The 13,482-nt window shown below is 44.0% G+C and overlaps 1 long non-coding RNA gene across 1 annotated transcript; it reads right to left on the reverse strand.

The window, feature by feature from the left end:
* Positions 1–571: 571 nt before the first annotated feature.
* Positions 572–9,725, reverse strand: LOC146340178 (uncharacterized). The gene is made up of 3 exons (XR_014784578.1): positions 9,490–9,725; positions 4,064–4,217; positions 572–2,851 (listed from the first exon to the last, which is right to left on the reverse strand). It is a non-coding gene; the product is annotated as an uncharacterized LOC146340178 (long non-coding RNA).
* Between the last annotated feature and the right edge of the window lie 3,757 nt (positions 9,726–13,482).

Genomic DNA, 13,482 nt, shown 5'->3' on the forward strand with positions numbered 1-13,482 from the left:
TTTTTTGTTATTGTAATTGGAATTGTTTTTAATAGTGTATTTTAAATGTGATTTTTAATATTTATATGTGACCTGCTTAGAGACGATATTATATTTAGTGGTATATAAGTATTACTAATAAACGAACAAATGAATGATGACTCAACTGGGTTTCACACTTTTTGCAAATTCATGCCGAGCTAATGCAAGGATGTGTTTATTATCTTAGGGCCACTTCCCATTTTGAACCCTGATTTTGATGTCAACAAAGTAATTGTGCCAGCATCTGTGAATAATACATGCATATCACACTAGTTATGGAGGGTTGTATCCAATGTTAGTCTAACTTAAGTCCCATTAATGTCAACGGGTCTACTCTAAGTAGGCCTAACATTGGATACAACCCATAGGACTCATGCATGTACAAATCACAGCTTTTTTCCTTCCAAATGTAATTGGGTAGCGCTGTGATCCTTCCCTGCTAATTGCTTGTGTGTTTTTGTGAAGGATGGTGCTGCAGCTTATATATGTATGTTTTTTTCAAAACTGACATGTTACTCATGTAATTTTATATGAGAACCACTAGTAAAGTGTGTTGCTTGAGAGGCCTCACTTCATTTATTTATTTATTTATTTATTGCATTTATACCCCGCCTTTCTCCCTCTCGCAAGGAACTCAAGGCGGCTTACATTATCCTCCTCCTCACCGTTGTATCCTCACAACAACAACCCTGTGAGGTAGGTTGGGCTGAGAGTCTGTGACTGGCCCAAAGTCACCCAGTGAGCTTCCATGGCCGAGTGGGGACTAGAACCCGGATCTCCCGGCTCCCAGTCCGTCACTCTCACCACTACACTACACTGTATTGTCTTTACTATTTCACTGTAGTAAAGACAATTCAGGGCTCCTGCTGGTGCACAGCCAAAACGGATTTGGGATCAGTGCTCTATGGGATCCACAGAGCATTGTTTACGTACCTGCACCACCTCAACACAAAACACACAAAACTGTGCACAGGCAATGTGCCAGGGCACTACAGGGTATGGCAGGTTTGTCTGCACCTCTCATATGCTCATCTAGACCTTCCTCTTTGCACAATGCAGACTGGAGGAGAAGGATAATCTTCATCACCTTTGGCTCCTTGGAGGAAGAGGCGGGATAGAAATGTAACCAATAAATGCATACACATGCTTCCACAAGTTCTATTCTGCCCTTTTTGTTTTCCTTACAGTAGATGGAAAGGGGCTTTTGACTTTAGCATATATTAGAATACACAGCAGGAAAGCGATGTTCCTAAAGCAGTAAAGATAGCCCTGGCCACCCAGAAACAGAAAGGAAATAGAGTGGCCATATATCCTCTTTTACAGAGGACAGTCCTCTATTTGAAGGGCTGCCGGAGGACGATTGTCAGTTTGAAAGCATCGTCTATTTGCAGGGCCAGCCCTCCCATGAGACAGGGTGAATCCCCCACCTCAGGCAGCATATCCTGAAGGACAGCAGATCTCACATGTCCCCTGCCCATTGTCTCACTCTGAGGACTTCTTGAAACGAGGCCTATGGCAAGCAGCCGCACCAGAGAGCCCCATCTACTGTTAGTGGGGTTGGGGGGAGAAGAGAGGGCGGCAGCACACCCTCCCACTTCAGGCGGTGGGAGGTCTTACACCAGCCCTGTCTATTTGAAGGGCTGTGCTGTCCAATTTTGGTTTAAAGATACATAAAGAACTGTTGCCCGTCAACAGTTACTACCTGAACAGCAGACTGAACAAGCAGGCACACAGGTCACCTGGTCACAGGTAAGGTGTACTGTATTTCTATTTAAATTATAAAACTTATTTAAAAATCTGCATCTATACCTATAAATTAGCATAGGCAACATTTCATGCAAATTGATGCCCTCTTTTGTCCTCTGTTTTGGTGATGCATTTCCTCTTTTTTGGCAGTTCAGAACTGGCCACCCTCTAAAGAAGACATAAAATGGAAGGAAATACCCTCCATCCAGTATTTATATAAACTCACTAGTTTCAAATGGATTCTCCCAGTTAAGTCTCTCTTAAGCAATATTAATTTTTCTTCATGTCATTCTCTGGAAGTTATTACAGAAAATGAAATCCAAATAGCATTTGGTTAGTCTTTGTTGAACAAATCTTATAAGCTGTAACCATATGAATTTGCATGATTAAAAGGGAAGAAAGATGGATATATCACTTTGCGAGGGTGGGCTGACCATAGCTGAAGTATTTGGACTTTTATTTGTCTCTGAATTTTCTCGTTACTTACGCTGAAGAGGAAAAAAATAAAAAGGAGGGTCCGTAGAGTTTTAATAATCCTCTTTCTAAAGCAAACTCAGATGGTGAGTACCGCTGGGGTTGTAGCTGAAATTGGGCCACTGAGAAACAAGAATGCTTGGGTGAAACTTTACCAAAAAAAATCCTTAAGGGAGGGGAGCCCTAAATGGCTTGGAGCCAAGTTATGTGAAGGAGTATCTTGTCCCATATTAAGCTACCTGGACCTGAAGGTCCTTTCTCCAGGTGCCCCCCCATACACACACACAATAAGGCAAGGCAGGTGGCTACAAGAGGGAGGGAGGGAGGGACATGCATGTTACATGTATTTTGATGACACTTCTAAAATATACAGCGCAGACACTGGGTCTCCAGTTCTGTGGCAGGGGAGTTCCTTCCTTCTTTCCTCATGAGGTTTTTCAGTGGATAATCTCCACTCCACCTGCTTTTCACCTGGACCTGTATCATTTCCCCAGCAGAGGTAGAAGCAGTGGCCAGGGGTGGGGGTGGCTGAGAAGGGTTTTCTGGAGAACAATGGTACAGGATTAAGAAGCCGCTGTCCCGCAACAACAGTCTTCCTCCTCAAATCCTCCTGTGTGAAAAACAAAACAAAAAGAGTCTCAAAAATTTCACAAAAGTGCAAGGGAGTGTAATTCTTCCCTATGTTTTTCTTCTGCTTGTTTCTCAAATTGTCATCTCAGATGAAAACCTTCATATGAAAATTGTCCTTCCCCTTTTCTTTTTTTGAAAAACCAGATGTTCTATGTTTACATCTTTGCACATAAGTACGCTTTGTTTTACTCAAGAAAAATACAGTAGCTTGGATCCAGAGAACCATGAGTATAAAAGCACGTCTGGTTTTGCAGGGCCGAATTCTCCCAATTTCCCTATCCTGCTGCGCACGCACATGCTCCATGACACACCATTCCAGAGGGTTCATTGAATGATTGGGGGCGGGGTTCAGTCGGGAAAAGACCCAGGAAAGCCCTGCTGCATGAGAAGAAGCCTACTCATTTATCTCTGGATCCAATCCAATTTTATTTGAATTAGAACTTCCTTCCTTCCTTTAATACAAAATACAGATAAGTGAAGAAAAAACAATAAAAATAGAAAAATTGTCATTACATTATAGAACAGAAATATGTAAGGGTTTTTAACCCTTAAAACCAAAAACTATTATTCCAACTTCTAATAAACAATATCAATCTTTCAACAAATTTATTTGGCTGAGAACCTTGCTAAGGCCTTCTGTAGAATGTTAATTTGGATATAAGTGCAATGGCCAGAACTTCATATTCTTTGTGCCAGTTGAAAGGGCACAAAGGGGGGCTCAAACCCCATGAATGTATAGAACTTGTGGCTATTTTCATTTTTATATAGATGTTCTTGTTCTTATGAAGGTGTGAAACTCAGCTTGCGCAGACATTTCCTATGTTTAACATCTGAATGGAAAAAGTAGGTGCCTGCCAGCATATATGGCAGTTTATCTGGCTACATTCTTCTCCAAGCAGAGATCGCTTTCGCGTCGTCATTTCTTATTGTTTATTATCTTCATCAGTAGCTCAGCTGTTTGAGGGAATATGCAAGTCTCCAAAAGCCTTTCAAATAAATAAAAATGAACTATGAACAATAAAAAAAGAGGCATGGCAGCTGTATGCTCTAGTCTAGGGGTTGGTGGGTATTCCCTCATGCAAGCCGTGTAGAATAGCCAAAAGTAGAGGGAGGATGTTTGGTTAGGTGGCTAATATGTGCTCTGCATTTGAGGAAATAACCAGGGAACTGGGATGGGAGAGCAATTGGTTACCATGGAGTATGTCCAACGAATCCGTTTGATGGATATCTTCTCATAAAACATCAGGGTTTCACTCAGAATGCTCTCTCGAAAAGTGAACAGCTGTCATAGCAACAGAAATTCAGCACAGAGAAATGGACAGCATGCGTCTCAAAGCCTTGAACCCCTGGAAAGAAAAAAGGGGTTGTACCAATGGAACAGTTAGATCAGGGTTTTTTCAAATAACGTTCTGTAGTTTGTGATTTATCAAGCCAAACACCACCCAGCAGGCATGTTCTGTGTCCTGTCATGTGCCTGACGCACACAGCCATTTTTTAAGTCATAGGTGGGCAGCAAAACCACGATTTTTATCAAATTCCTAGTGAGATTTATCAAACATCTGGTAGGTAGCCATACATGGCTTATGATTGTATCTGGTGATATATCCAGAAACTCTGCCTCTCAAGGCCTGTTTACAGTGCAGACTCACAAAAATGCTATCTTCAGATCATCCACCTACCCACGCATACAGTGGCCTGGTTCACACATAACAAGAAGTCACTCTGTGTGAGTTTCTCTGTGGGGCTTCTCGTTGTGGCGGCCACTGGCACTGGAGATATTTGAGCCATGGTGGGGGCACACCATAGCTTGCCATTACATGCAAACCTGGCAAGGGTGGGTTGTTGGGGTGGTTAACAAGCCACCCACAACCCTAAAACAGCCCATGGTTTCTGGGTAGGGATGTCAGAGAATTTCGCCATGAATCTCGGGGAGGCTGAATGCGCTGGCGAAATTGGTGGCGAAACGGTCTGCCCCCCCACCCCCCCGGACAGGACTTACCTTGGGCGAATCCTCCTGGCGGTGGTGGCTGCGGTGGCGGTGCGGCGGCAGTGCAGCGGCAGCGGCGGCCGGTCTTCCGACCGGCTGCCGCTGCCTCCATTTCCATTAAAAAGCAACAACAACAAAAAAAGTGATAGGCTACGTAAAGATTTATGTAGCCTATCACAGCTAGGTTTTTAAAAAATACCGTGATAGGCTATGTAAATGTTTACGTAGCCTATCACGGCTGAGTGAAAACAAAAACAAAAAACCGCGCGTACGCAAATGATGGCTCCCGTGGGCGCCGCCATTTGCGTTCCTTATTTTGGCATGTCTAGTCTACGTAAACATTTACGTAGACTACGGCGAAAATAAGGGGAACGCAAATAGCGTAGACGCTACGCTATTTGCGTTCCCCTTATTTTCGCCGTAGTCTACGTAAATGTTTACGTAGACTAGACGTGCCCAAATAAGGAACGCAAATGGCAGCGCCCATGGATGCCGCCATTTGCATACGCGCAGTTTTGTTTTTTTCACTCAGCCGTGATAGGCTACGTAAACATTTACGTAGCCTATCACGGCTGGCTGCAGGGATGCAAATGGCGGCGGCTATGGCCGCCGCCATTTGCAGCCCGGCCGGCCAGGATTCGGGGGTAGAGGGACAGAGCGCCTCCCCCCCCAGCCAGAATTTTTGGGGGGAGGGACGGAGCGCCTCCCCCCCCAGCCAGAATTTCGGGGGGAGGGACGGAGCGCCACCCCCCCACCGCGAATCAAATTTCAATACAGGTAAGGGACTTTCGTACATCCCTGTTTCTGGGTGGCTTATTAATCACCCCAACAACCTACTCTCACCAGGTTCACACAGAAAAACAAGTTACAGCATGCCCCTGCCATGGCTTGAATATTCAGAATGGCCACTACCGCTGTGACAAGAAGCCCTGTGGGGAAATTCACCTATGGTGCCTTCTTCTTATGTGTGAACCAGGTAACTGTCAGGAGAAATTTCCACAAACTTTAATTACCAACTTGCAGTCTCATTGTCAGATTATATTGTGACCTTGCTCTACTGGACCAAGCTTGCTCTTACAAAGATGTATGAAAGACCACTTAAGAATATATTCTACAAGTAGGATCTGCAACAAAATGTCAGAGGGTATCTTCACCTTACAAGAGTGCTCACATTCTGGCTACCAGCCAGCCATGCCCCCCTTCAAGATACCATAAGCTGAAAGGGGCTCTAGCATGCCAATTCATCCCCTCCCCCAATCACCTCCCTGTTTTTCCATTTTCCTTTTCCAACTGCCATTCAACATTCCAGGGCTGCTGGAAGCCAGCAAACATATTCAGCCCTCATCGAGCTGTTTTTCTTGGGGGCAGGGTTATAATTTTTTCCTGCTCCTGTGGAAACCTCAGAGTACTCCTAAACATGCTGATAGCACCCTCTTTTTCAGTGGCCCCATTTGGGCTCAAATCCTGTTGGCACAGGGACACTGACTTCAATATTAGATGGAGTGATATGAGGCTTTTATTGAGCACTTGTGATTCCTCACTCACAGTAGTTTGCGGGTCGTTTACATGATGTCGTCATCCTCCAAAGTCTCTCCCATGCTTTGCAACCATTATAGACCTTTTTTTCCCCTAACAAGGTAAGTCTGGTGTTTTTCTGAATAGCGGTATAGAACCCTGGTGTATTTGCGGAATTCCTCTATACCACATCTCCACCTAATGGTTGTGTAATGGAACATACACAAAAGCAGAGAAAGAAAAACCCCCAGGGGGGAAAAAAAAACATGTAAAGGAGCCTATCTTAATCCTGCAAAGAATCCTGAAGCAGAAGCCTTTGTAAAGGCGTGGGTTAAAAGCCTCATGTAAAAAAGCCCTGGGTCACAAGTTGTACAGGCCTGGCACTGAGAAAAAACAATGTAAAAATTTCCAGGAAATTACTTGTTATTTTTAAATTTCTGCATTGCTATGATTTGCACCTTTACTGTTGCTGATTGTGAGGTTTGTAGGAATAGATGCCAGATCATGAAAAGGTCATTTTAGGAAGGACTTAGCTGCTAGCGTCCCTATCATTTATTTTGAAACTTCAGGCTCTTTTCTATGGTTGTATTTTAACTTTTAAAATATTATATGTTATTGCATCTGATTTAATTATTTTGTGGATTGTAAGCTGCTTAAGGAAGTAAACTATAAGAAATAACAAATGATATGTTTGTCTCCAAAATAATGAATTCTCCTTATCATTCTAACATATTGGCCAGCTTGTAAGCCCTTTGAACGCACAACATTTTCTTCCTCCTGTTTTTTATCCCTTCAGTGACTTTGGGGGCCTTGCCCAAGGTACTGAAGTACCTTCCCAGATTCATAAGGGGGCAGGCCAGGCAGGAGTCATTTGTACCTGGTAACATAAAGAAATAACCTAAAAATAGTCTAAATCCTAAAGAAGCCTATTCAGAAGTAAGTCAAGTTTACTCCCACGTTGCCTTAATTTGATGTTCCTTCAATAACATTCAGCACAGCTGCCATAACGCAAAGGATACATGCAAAAAGAAAGATGTAACATTCAGAGCACAGCATTTAGGGGAAAACATTATTACTTAGCAGGTTTAGGGTGCAATCCTAAGTAGATAAGCGGCCACCTCCGACCTCAGAGGTGACCACCTATCCAAAGAGAGGCACAGGGGGATCGTTCCCTCCATGCCTTTCCTGCCTTGCTCTTTTTCACTAGACAGCCGTTTTTCGGATGTGTTGTATGTGAAGCTCCACTCTCCCCGCCCTGGAACGCCCCCAGCCCTGCCCCTTTTCAGTTGCTCCGCGCTCGTCTTCCGACCACGGAGGACGAGGCTTCTCCGCACTGCCTCCGAGGCAGCATGGACGAGGGGGGAGGTCGGATTTCTGGGAACCAACCTCGGAGGGCAGGCTCCAAGGTCAGTTCCCGGAAAAGAACATATCCTATGGCCCACTAGACAGTGTCTAGCGGGCCATAGGATTGCTCTCTCAGAGAGAGAAAAGGTGAAGAAGGCCATTTTGAATAGGGATGTCAGAGAATTCTGCCACGGATCTCGGTGAGGCCAAATGCCAGTGCATTCGGCCCCCCCCCCAATCCATGGCAGAACAAAGACCCCCGCCCCCCCACCTCGTGAAAGGTGCGCGAAACAGGACACCTACCTGCTGCCGTTTGCGCTGGTTTGCGAATGGCGGCCGCCTCTGCGGCCACCATTCGCTTCCTCATTATAGCTGTGATAGGCTACGTAAATACTTATGTAGCTTATCACAGTTAATGCAGGGACACCATTTGCATCCCTGCAGGGGCTGTGATAGGCTACGTAAGTATTTACGTAGCCTATCATGGCAAAAAATAACAACAGCAAACGCAAATGGTGGCAGCTACGGCGGCCGCCATTTGCGTTCCCTTTTTTTTTTGCTGTTTTAGCCTACGTAAATATTTATGTAGGCTATTACGGCAAAAGAAAAAAGGGAACGCAAATGGCATAGTGGCCGCCATTTGTGTTCCCCCTTTTCTTTTTTTTCCGTAATAGCTTATGTAAATATTTACGTAGGCTAAAACGGCAAAAAAAAAAAAAAAAAAGGAATGCAAATGGCGGCTGCCGTAGCCGCCACCATTTGCGTTCGCTGTTGCTGGGGTTTTTTTTGCCGTGATAGGCAACGTAAATATTTACATAGCCTATCACAGCAAAATACAGGGACGCAAATCGCGGCAGCTACAGCAGCCGCCATTTGCGTCCCTGCAGGCCTCCCAGCGGCCCTGGCTGGTGGCTCTGCAGAATCTCCGCGGAGCGGAGCCGGCCGGAGAGGATTTCGGGGGAAGGGATGGAGCGCCTCCCCCCCACCACGAATGTCACCCTCCTAAAAGGTAAGTGACTTTCGTACATCCCTAATTTTGAATGAGAAATCTTCCTGGCAGGCAGAATAGAGCCTGCCTTGGCTAAGATGCTTTCATTCTAATATAGTTGTACAATGTCACAAGTAGGACCTGCAACAATATGTTACAGCACTGAGGGCTCCTTTTCAGTGTTCCAGTCAGTCAGCCAAACCCTCCCTCAGGATAATCCATCCCATTTCTGCCCCTCAATCCAGTTTTCCACACACACTCCCCAAAGCCAGTCAGCATTCTATTGGCCAATGAGCATGCGGTGGGGTGTGTGTGTGTGTGTGTGGGGGGGTATTTCTGAAAACACCAAGCCTGCTGATGCCTTCTTATGTGTGTGGATGTTGCCATTTTGGCTACATAAGGATCCATATTCACCCATGTACTTCAGAACAAGAGGGAAGAATTCATAATCAAAATGATGCAAGGATGCAGGGACAGGTCATCAGTGGGCTTGGGGGAACCCCAAGGTTTGCATTTATAGATCCCTGTTTATAGGAACATAGTTATAGGAACAAACTTGGGACAATTTGCTGAAACTGACAAGTTGTACCAAAATGCAAGAGATGCAGTATAAACTGCAGTGCAAATAGTACATCACACCAGTGAAGTTGCACAGGCTTTACAAACTGAATAGCACATAGTGGAGAATGTCTTGGAGTATCGAGTTTTGGGAACCTGGTGTTAGCTAAATGCAGGGAGTCCCTGCACTGTGCCACAGAAAAGGACCTTAAGACTTATTCCTTACCTGGAAGTAATGCCCACTGAATTCATTGGGAGCGACTTCTCCATAAACCTCCACAGGATTGTGCTGCATGCTGATCAGTGGAGGCTATCCAAGGAATTCCGCACCTGGGATCACTCCTTTAGAGTTCTGACTGGTTCTGTCTGAAACCCGGAGTGGATTCACTGCCTCTCTGACATCAGAGCCACCAGCCTTCACAGATGCTGATCCTCTTGAGTAGCAAGGCTGTTCTCTGATGCACAGAGGAATCTATGTTTCAGCCTGTTATAAGAAGTTAAATTTGCATGGGCTGCGAAAAGGAAAGACCTTGTCCTGCCCCCATCCAGAGGTCAGATTGCCAAAGTGCAGGTGATCATGATCATATACGTACACAATATATGCAATTAACTTAACATGAAACAACGAGTGAATAGAAAAACAAGAGAGAGATGCACAGTTTCATCAACACCGTGATGTTGATGTTGAGAGCCAGTGTGGTGTAGTAGTGAGAGTGCTGGACTGGGAGTCGGGAGATCCGGGTTCTAGTCCCCACTCGGCCATGGAAGCTCACTGGGTAACTTTGTGCCAGCCCAACCTACCTCACAGGGTTGCTGTTGTGAGGATAAAATGGAGAGAAGAAGGATAATGTAAGCTGCCTTGGGTTCCTTGCAAGAGGAAAAAAGGCAGGATATAAATGCAACAAAATAAATAAATAAGCAAACACATAAGTGAGAATGCACACTAGAGAGTTATATTTCAGACTGGTAAAATTCCATTTTGATTATGTTGAGTCTTTATCAAGACACTATGAAAAAGAAGTCTTTGGGAGAAGATCTTTTATTTTTGTTTGGTTCTGAAGGAGGTTGTCCGGTCGAGATCCTCCTGTTCTTTTGATGATAACAAAACATTCCTCCAGTCGTTCATGCCCTTCTACAGAACATCAATGCTTCTTTACCCCCACACAGGTTGTATCAAAATCCACTCCTCTTTCCACAGCCCAAGGACAAACCGAAAGAACAGGAGGATCTCAACCTGACAATCTCAATGAGAACCAAACAAAAACAAAAGATTTTCTCCCAAAGACACTGAACTTCTTTTTCATAGTGACTTGATAAAGACTCAACATAGCCAAAACGGAATTTTACCGGTACTCTGAAGTTGTGATTGGAGTCTGAAACATAGCTCTCTAGTGTGCATTGTCACGTATGTGTTGATGAAATTGTGCATATATCTTTTTTGTATTTACTTTTTTTAATATGTTAAGTAAATATATTATGTATATACAGTGAGTACTTATTTTGGTTGGATTGGGATTGAGATTGTGGAATTTGATCATGATCATGCAAAAACTTACTTGTCAGATATATAGACAACTTGTGAGATATAGAAACAAGGAAGTCCTGATACATTTCTTAACACCTGGTTTCACTTCTTATCCTTCTTGGAATTCACCTGCTGAAAAAAATAGGGTGTCATCACATTATAAAAGTTTATCATTATATATAGGATTCAGTCAATCTGAATGTAAATGTTTTAACTTCGCTCCAGACTTTTACAACTAGAATGACACTTATACTTCCATCCTCTCAATACTTGGAGTACTCTCCAGAATAGGATAGGATGTGGTATAACGGCTGCTGTGATGGAGAAATTGGAAGAAAAACAGATGGAGACATCTTGGATGAGCAGAAGCACCACGCATTCAGTGTACCCCCACCCATTTTCCTCCAATTTCACTCCCCCTCCCACTGCAGATCCCTCCCCCCATGTCAAATCTCATACCACTCCAGAGCCCCCCTTTCCTTGGGATCAGCCTTTTGAGGGACCTACAGTGGGGAGGAGAGGGTGGCAAAAACCTCTTGTGCACATGTCATTCTGCTCCAAGACTTATTTTCTTTTATAACATGACTTTTTGGTGCTTTCGTCTTATGCACTGTTTGTTTAACACAAATTCTCAATCAAAATATTGACTTGAAAATCAAATAAATTTAAGCAGGTGCAGCTTCCCACCCCCCCACCCCCACTTTTCTGTGTGCAAGGCTGCTGTTAAAGCAGGGCCAGCAAAAAGAGAGAGAGGGAGAGAAAGATCCTGTCAGCTTCTCTTGTCCAACAATTTTCTTATTCCAAGAGAAAGATAAAACACCATCTGGATATGTAACAACCCATGATCAATTTTATTCTGTTTTGCTTTGATGGAGGATTCCTGTGAAGTTCAAAAGCTTAGTACATATTTTAATTAACTTGAGGTAGGCCAATGAAAGAAATAGCCTTAATTGTTTTTTCTTCCCCTGTCAGTCAGTGGGTCAGAATGACAAACCAACCTCATCAAAAAGGAATGTTGGAAGCCATCTTTGATGCTTAAAAAAAGAAAAGAAAAAGCCACGCTGTTGTCGTGATAATGATTAGAAAGGTGTGAAACTTCCAATTTTCACATAAGGTACTGCTGGTTGAGTGGCAGTTGTCACCTCCGATAGGCTCCCAATGGCGTCAACAAGAAAGGCAGAACTGGTGGGAGAGGGGGGAGTCCACAATGTATTAGTAGAACATTTCAAGAAAGAAATTGGTGTCACTTCCTAGGGAGCATTGAGAAACTTCTAGAGAATATTTTAAATTAGCAGGAGCCTACAGCCATATTGTTGGTTTGTTCAAATCTATATGATTAGCCAGCATAGCCAATAGTCAGGGATGATGGGAGCTGTGGACCGAAACATCTGGAGGACCACAAGTTGCCCATCTCTGATTGTATGCGAAATACAGCTTCAAAACTTTTCACTCCTTGGCCTCCTTAGAGTTGCCCAGTCACAATGCTGCAGTAATTCATGCAACTCTTAAAGGTGCCTCAGACCTGTCAGAGTCTGCACTCTAGATGGAGCAACCATATGCTTCCCCATGGCTACCTGACCTTCGTCTCCAAGTCTCCAAAGCTCTTTTGTCTGCCCACTATAACTGAAGAACTCACAGCCCCTCTGTCCTTCAGACCAGACCCGCATGGTCCTTGGTTTCTCCTTTCTTCAAACCTATACTGCCACCATTGCATCTGTGAGTCCTTTCCTTTCCTACGTGAAGCCCATTTAGCCACTTCATCTCCTTGCCAGGCAACTGCCCCTTTGGCACTGAGACCTCCTCTCATCAGTATCTTTTGGCCCCAGTGTGTGTGCTCCTTTCAGAACAAATGAAATGTTGAACTGAATTGCTTCTATTTGGTTCAATTTTAATTTGCCACTCACTTATAGGTCTACCGCCTTTTTCCAGTGGTAAGAGCCGCAGAGTTGATTTCCATGTTTGCTGTTAGTGGCTGCTATTTAATTTTCCCAGAACACTCCAGACACCTTTTGTGGGGGCTGCTAAAATCAGTTCTAGTGCTGCTGCAACCAGAGGCAGCAGAAAAAATAAAGATAAAAGCCAAGAAAACACACACATATGCCATGAAAATTAATGTAGGTAACAAAAGGAATATGGTTGTAATGTACAAACAATGGAATGAATGTGATTTAAAGAAATAAATAATGAATAAATAACAAAATGAGAGATGTCTTTAATAACAAAAATGTTGGAGTAATGAAACAAAAAGAATATTGTACATCCCTACTCAGTTTCCTTTCTCCTCTGCCCTTTTCCTAAAAGTTCCTTCACCTGGCCTTCCTGGAGGTTCTTGTATTGTAGTCCATTGCCTACTCTCTTATCTTCCTTCAACCATTTTGTCTCTGGGCTCCCTGCCCTATCTCCTAGGAGTCCTTCTGATTCTTTGGACTTCTCCATCAAGTCAGGCCTGGCCCTAGAGCAGTCTTTCCCAACCTGTTGCCCTCCAGATCTTTTGGACTTCAATTCCCATCAGCCCCAACCAGCATGGCCAATGGTCAGGAATTCTGGAAGTTGTAGTCTAAAACATCTGGAGGGCACTAGGTTGAGGAAGGCTGCCCTAGGACCTGTGTGAGGTTTTGATCCTAGCCAAACTGAAATTTTCCCCTTCCTTCATCCAAGGTGGACTACAAATATTCTTACACTTCTATTTCCTGA

This window comes from Heloderma suspectum, chromosome 7, assembly GCF_057233095.1.
Source record: "Heloderma suspectum isolate Gila_16-S chromosome 7, 16-S_ref, whole genome shotgun sequence".
NCBI lineage: Eukaryota > Metazoa > Chordata > Lepidosauria > Squamata > Helodermatidae > Heloderma > Heloderma suspectum.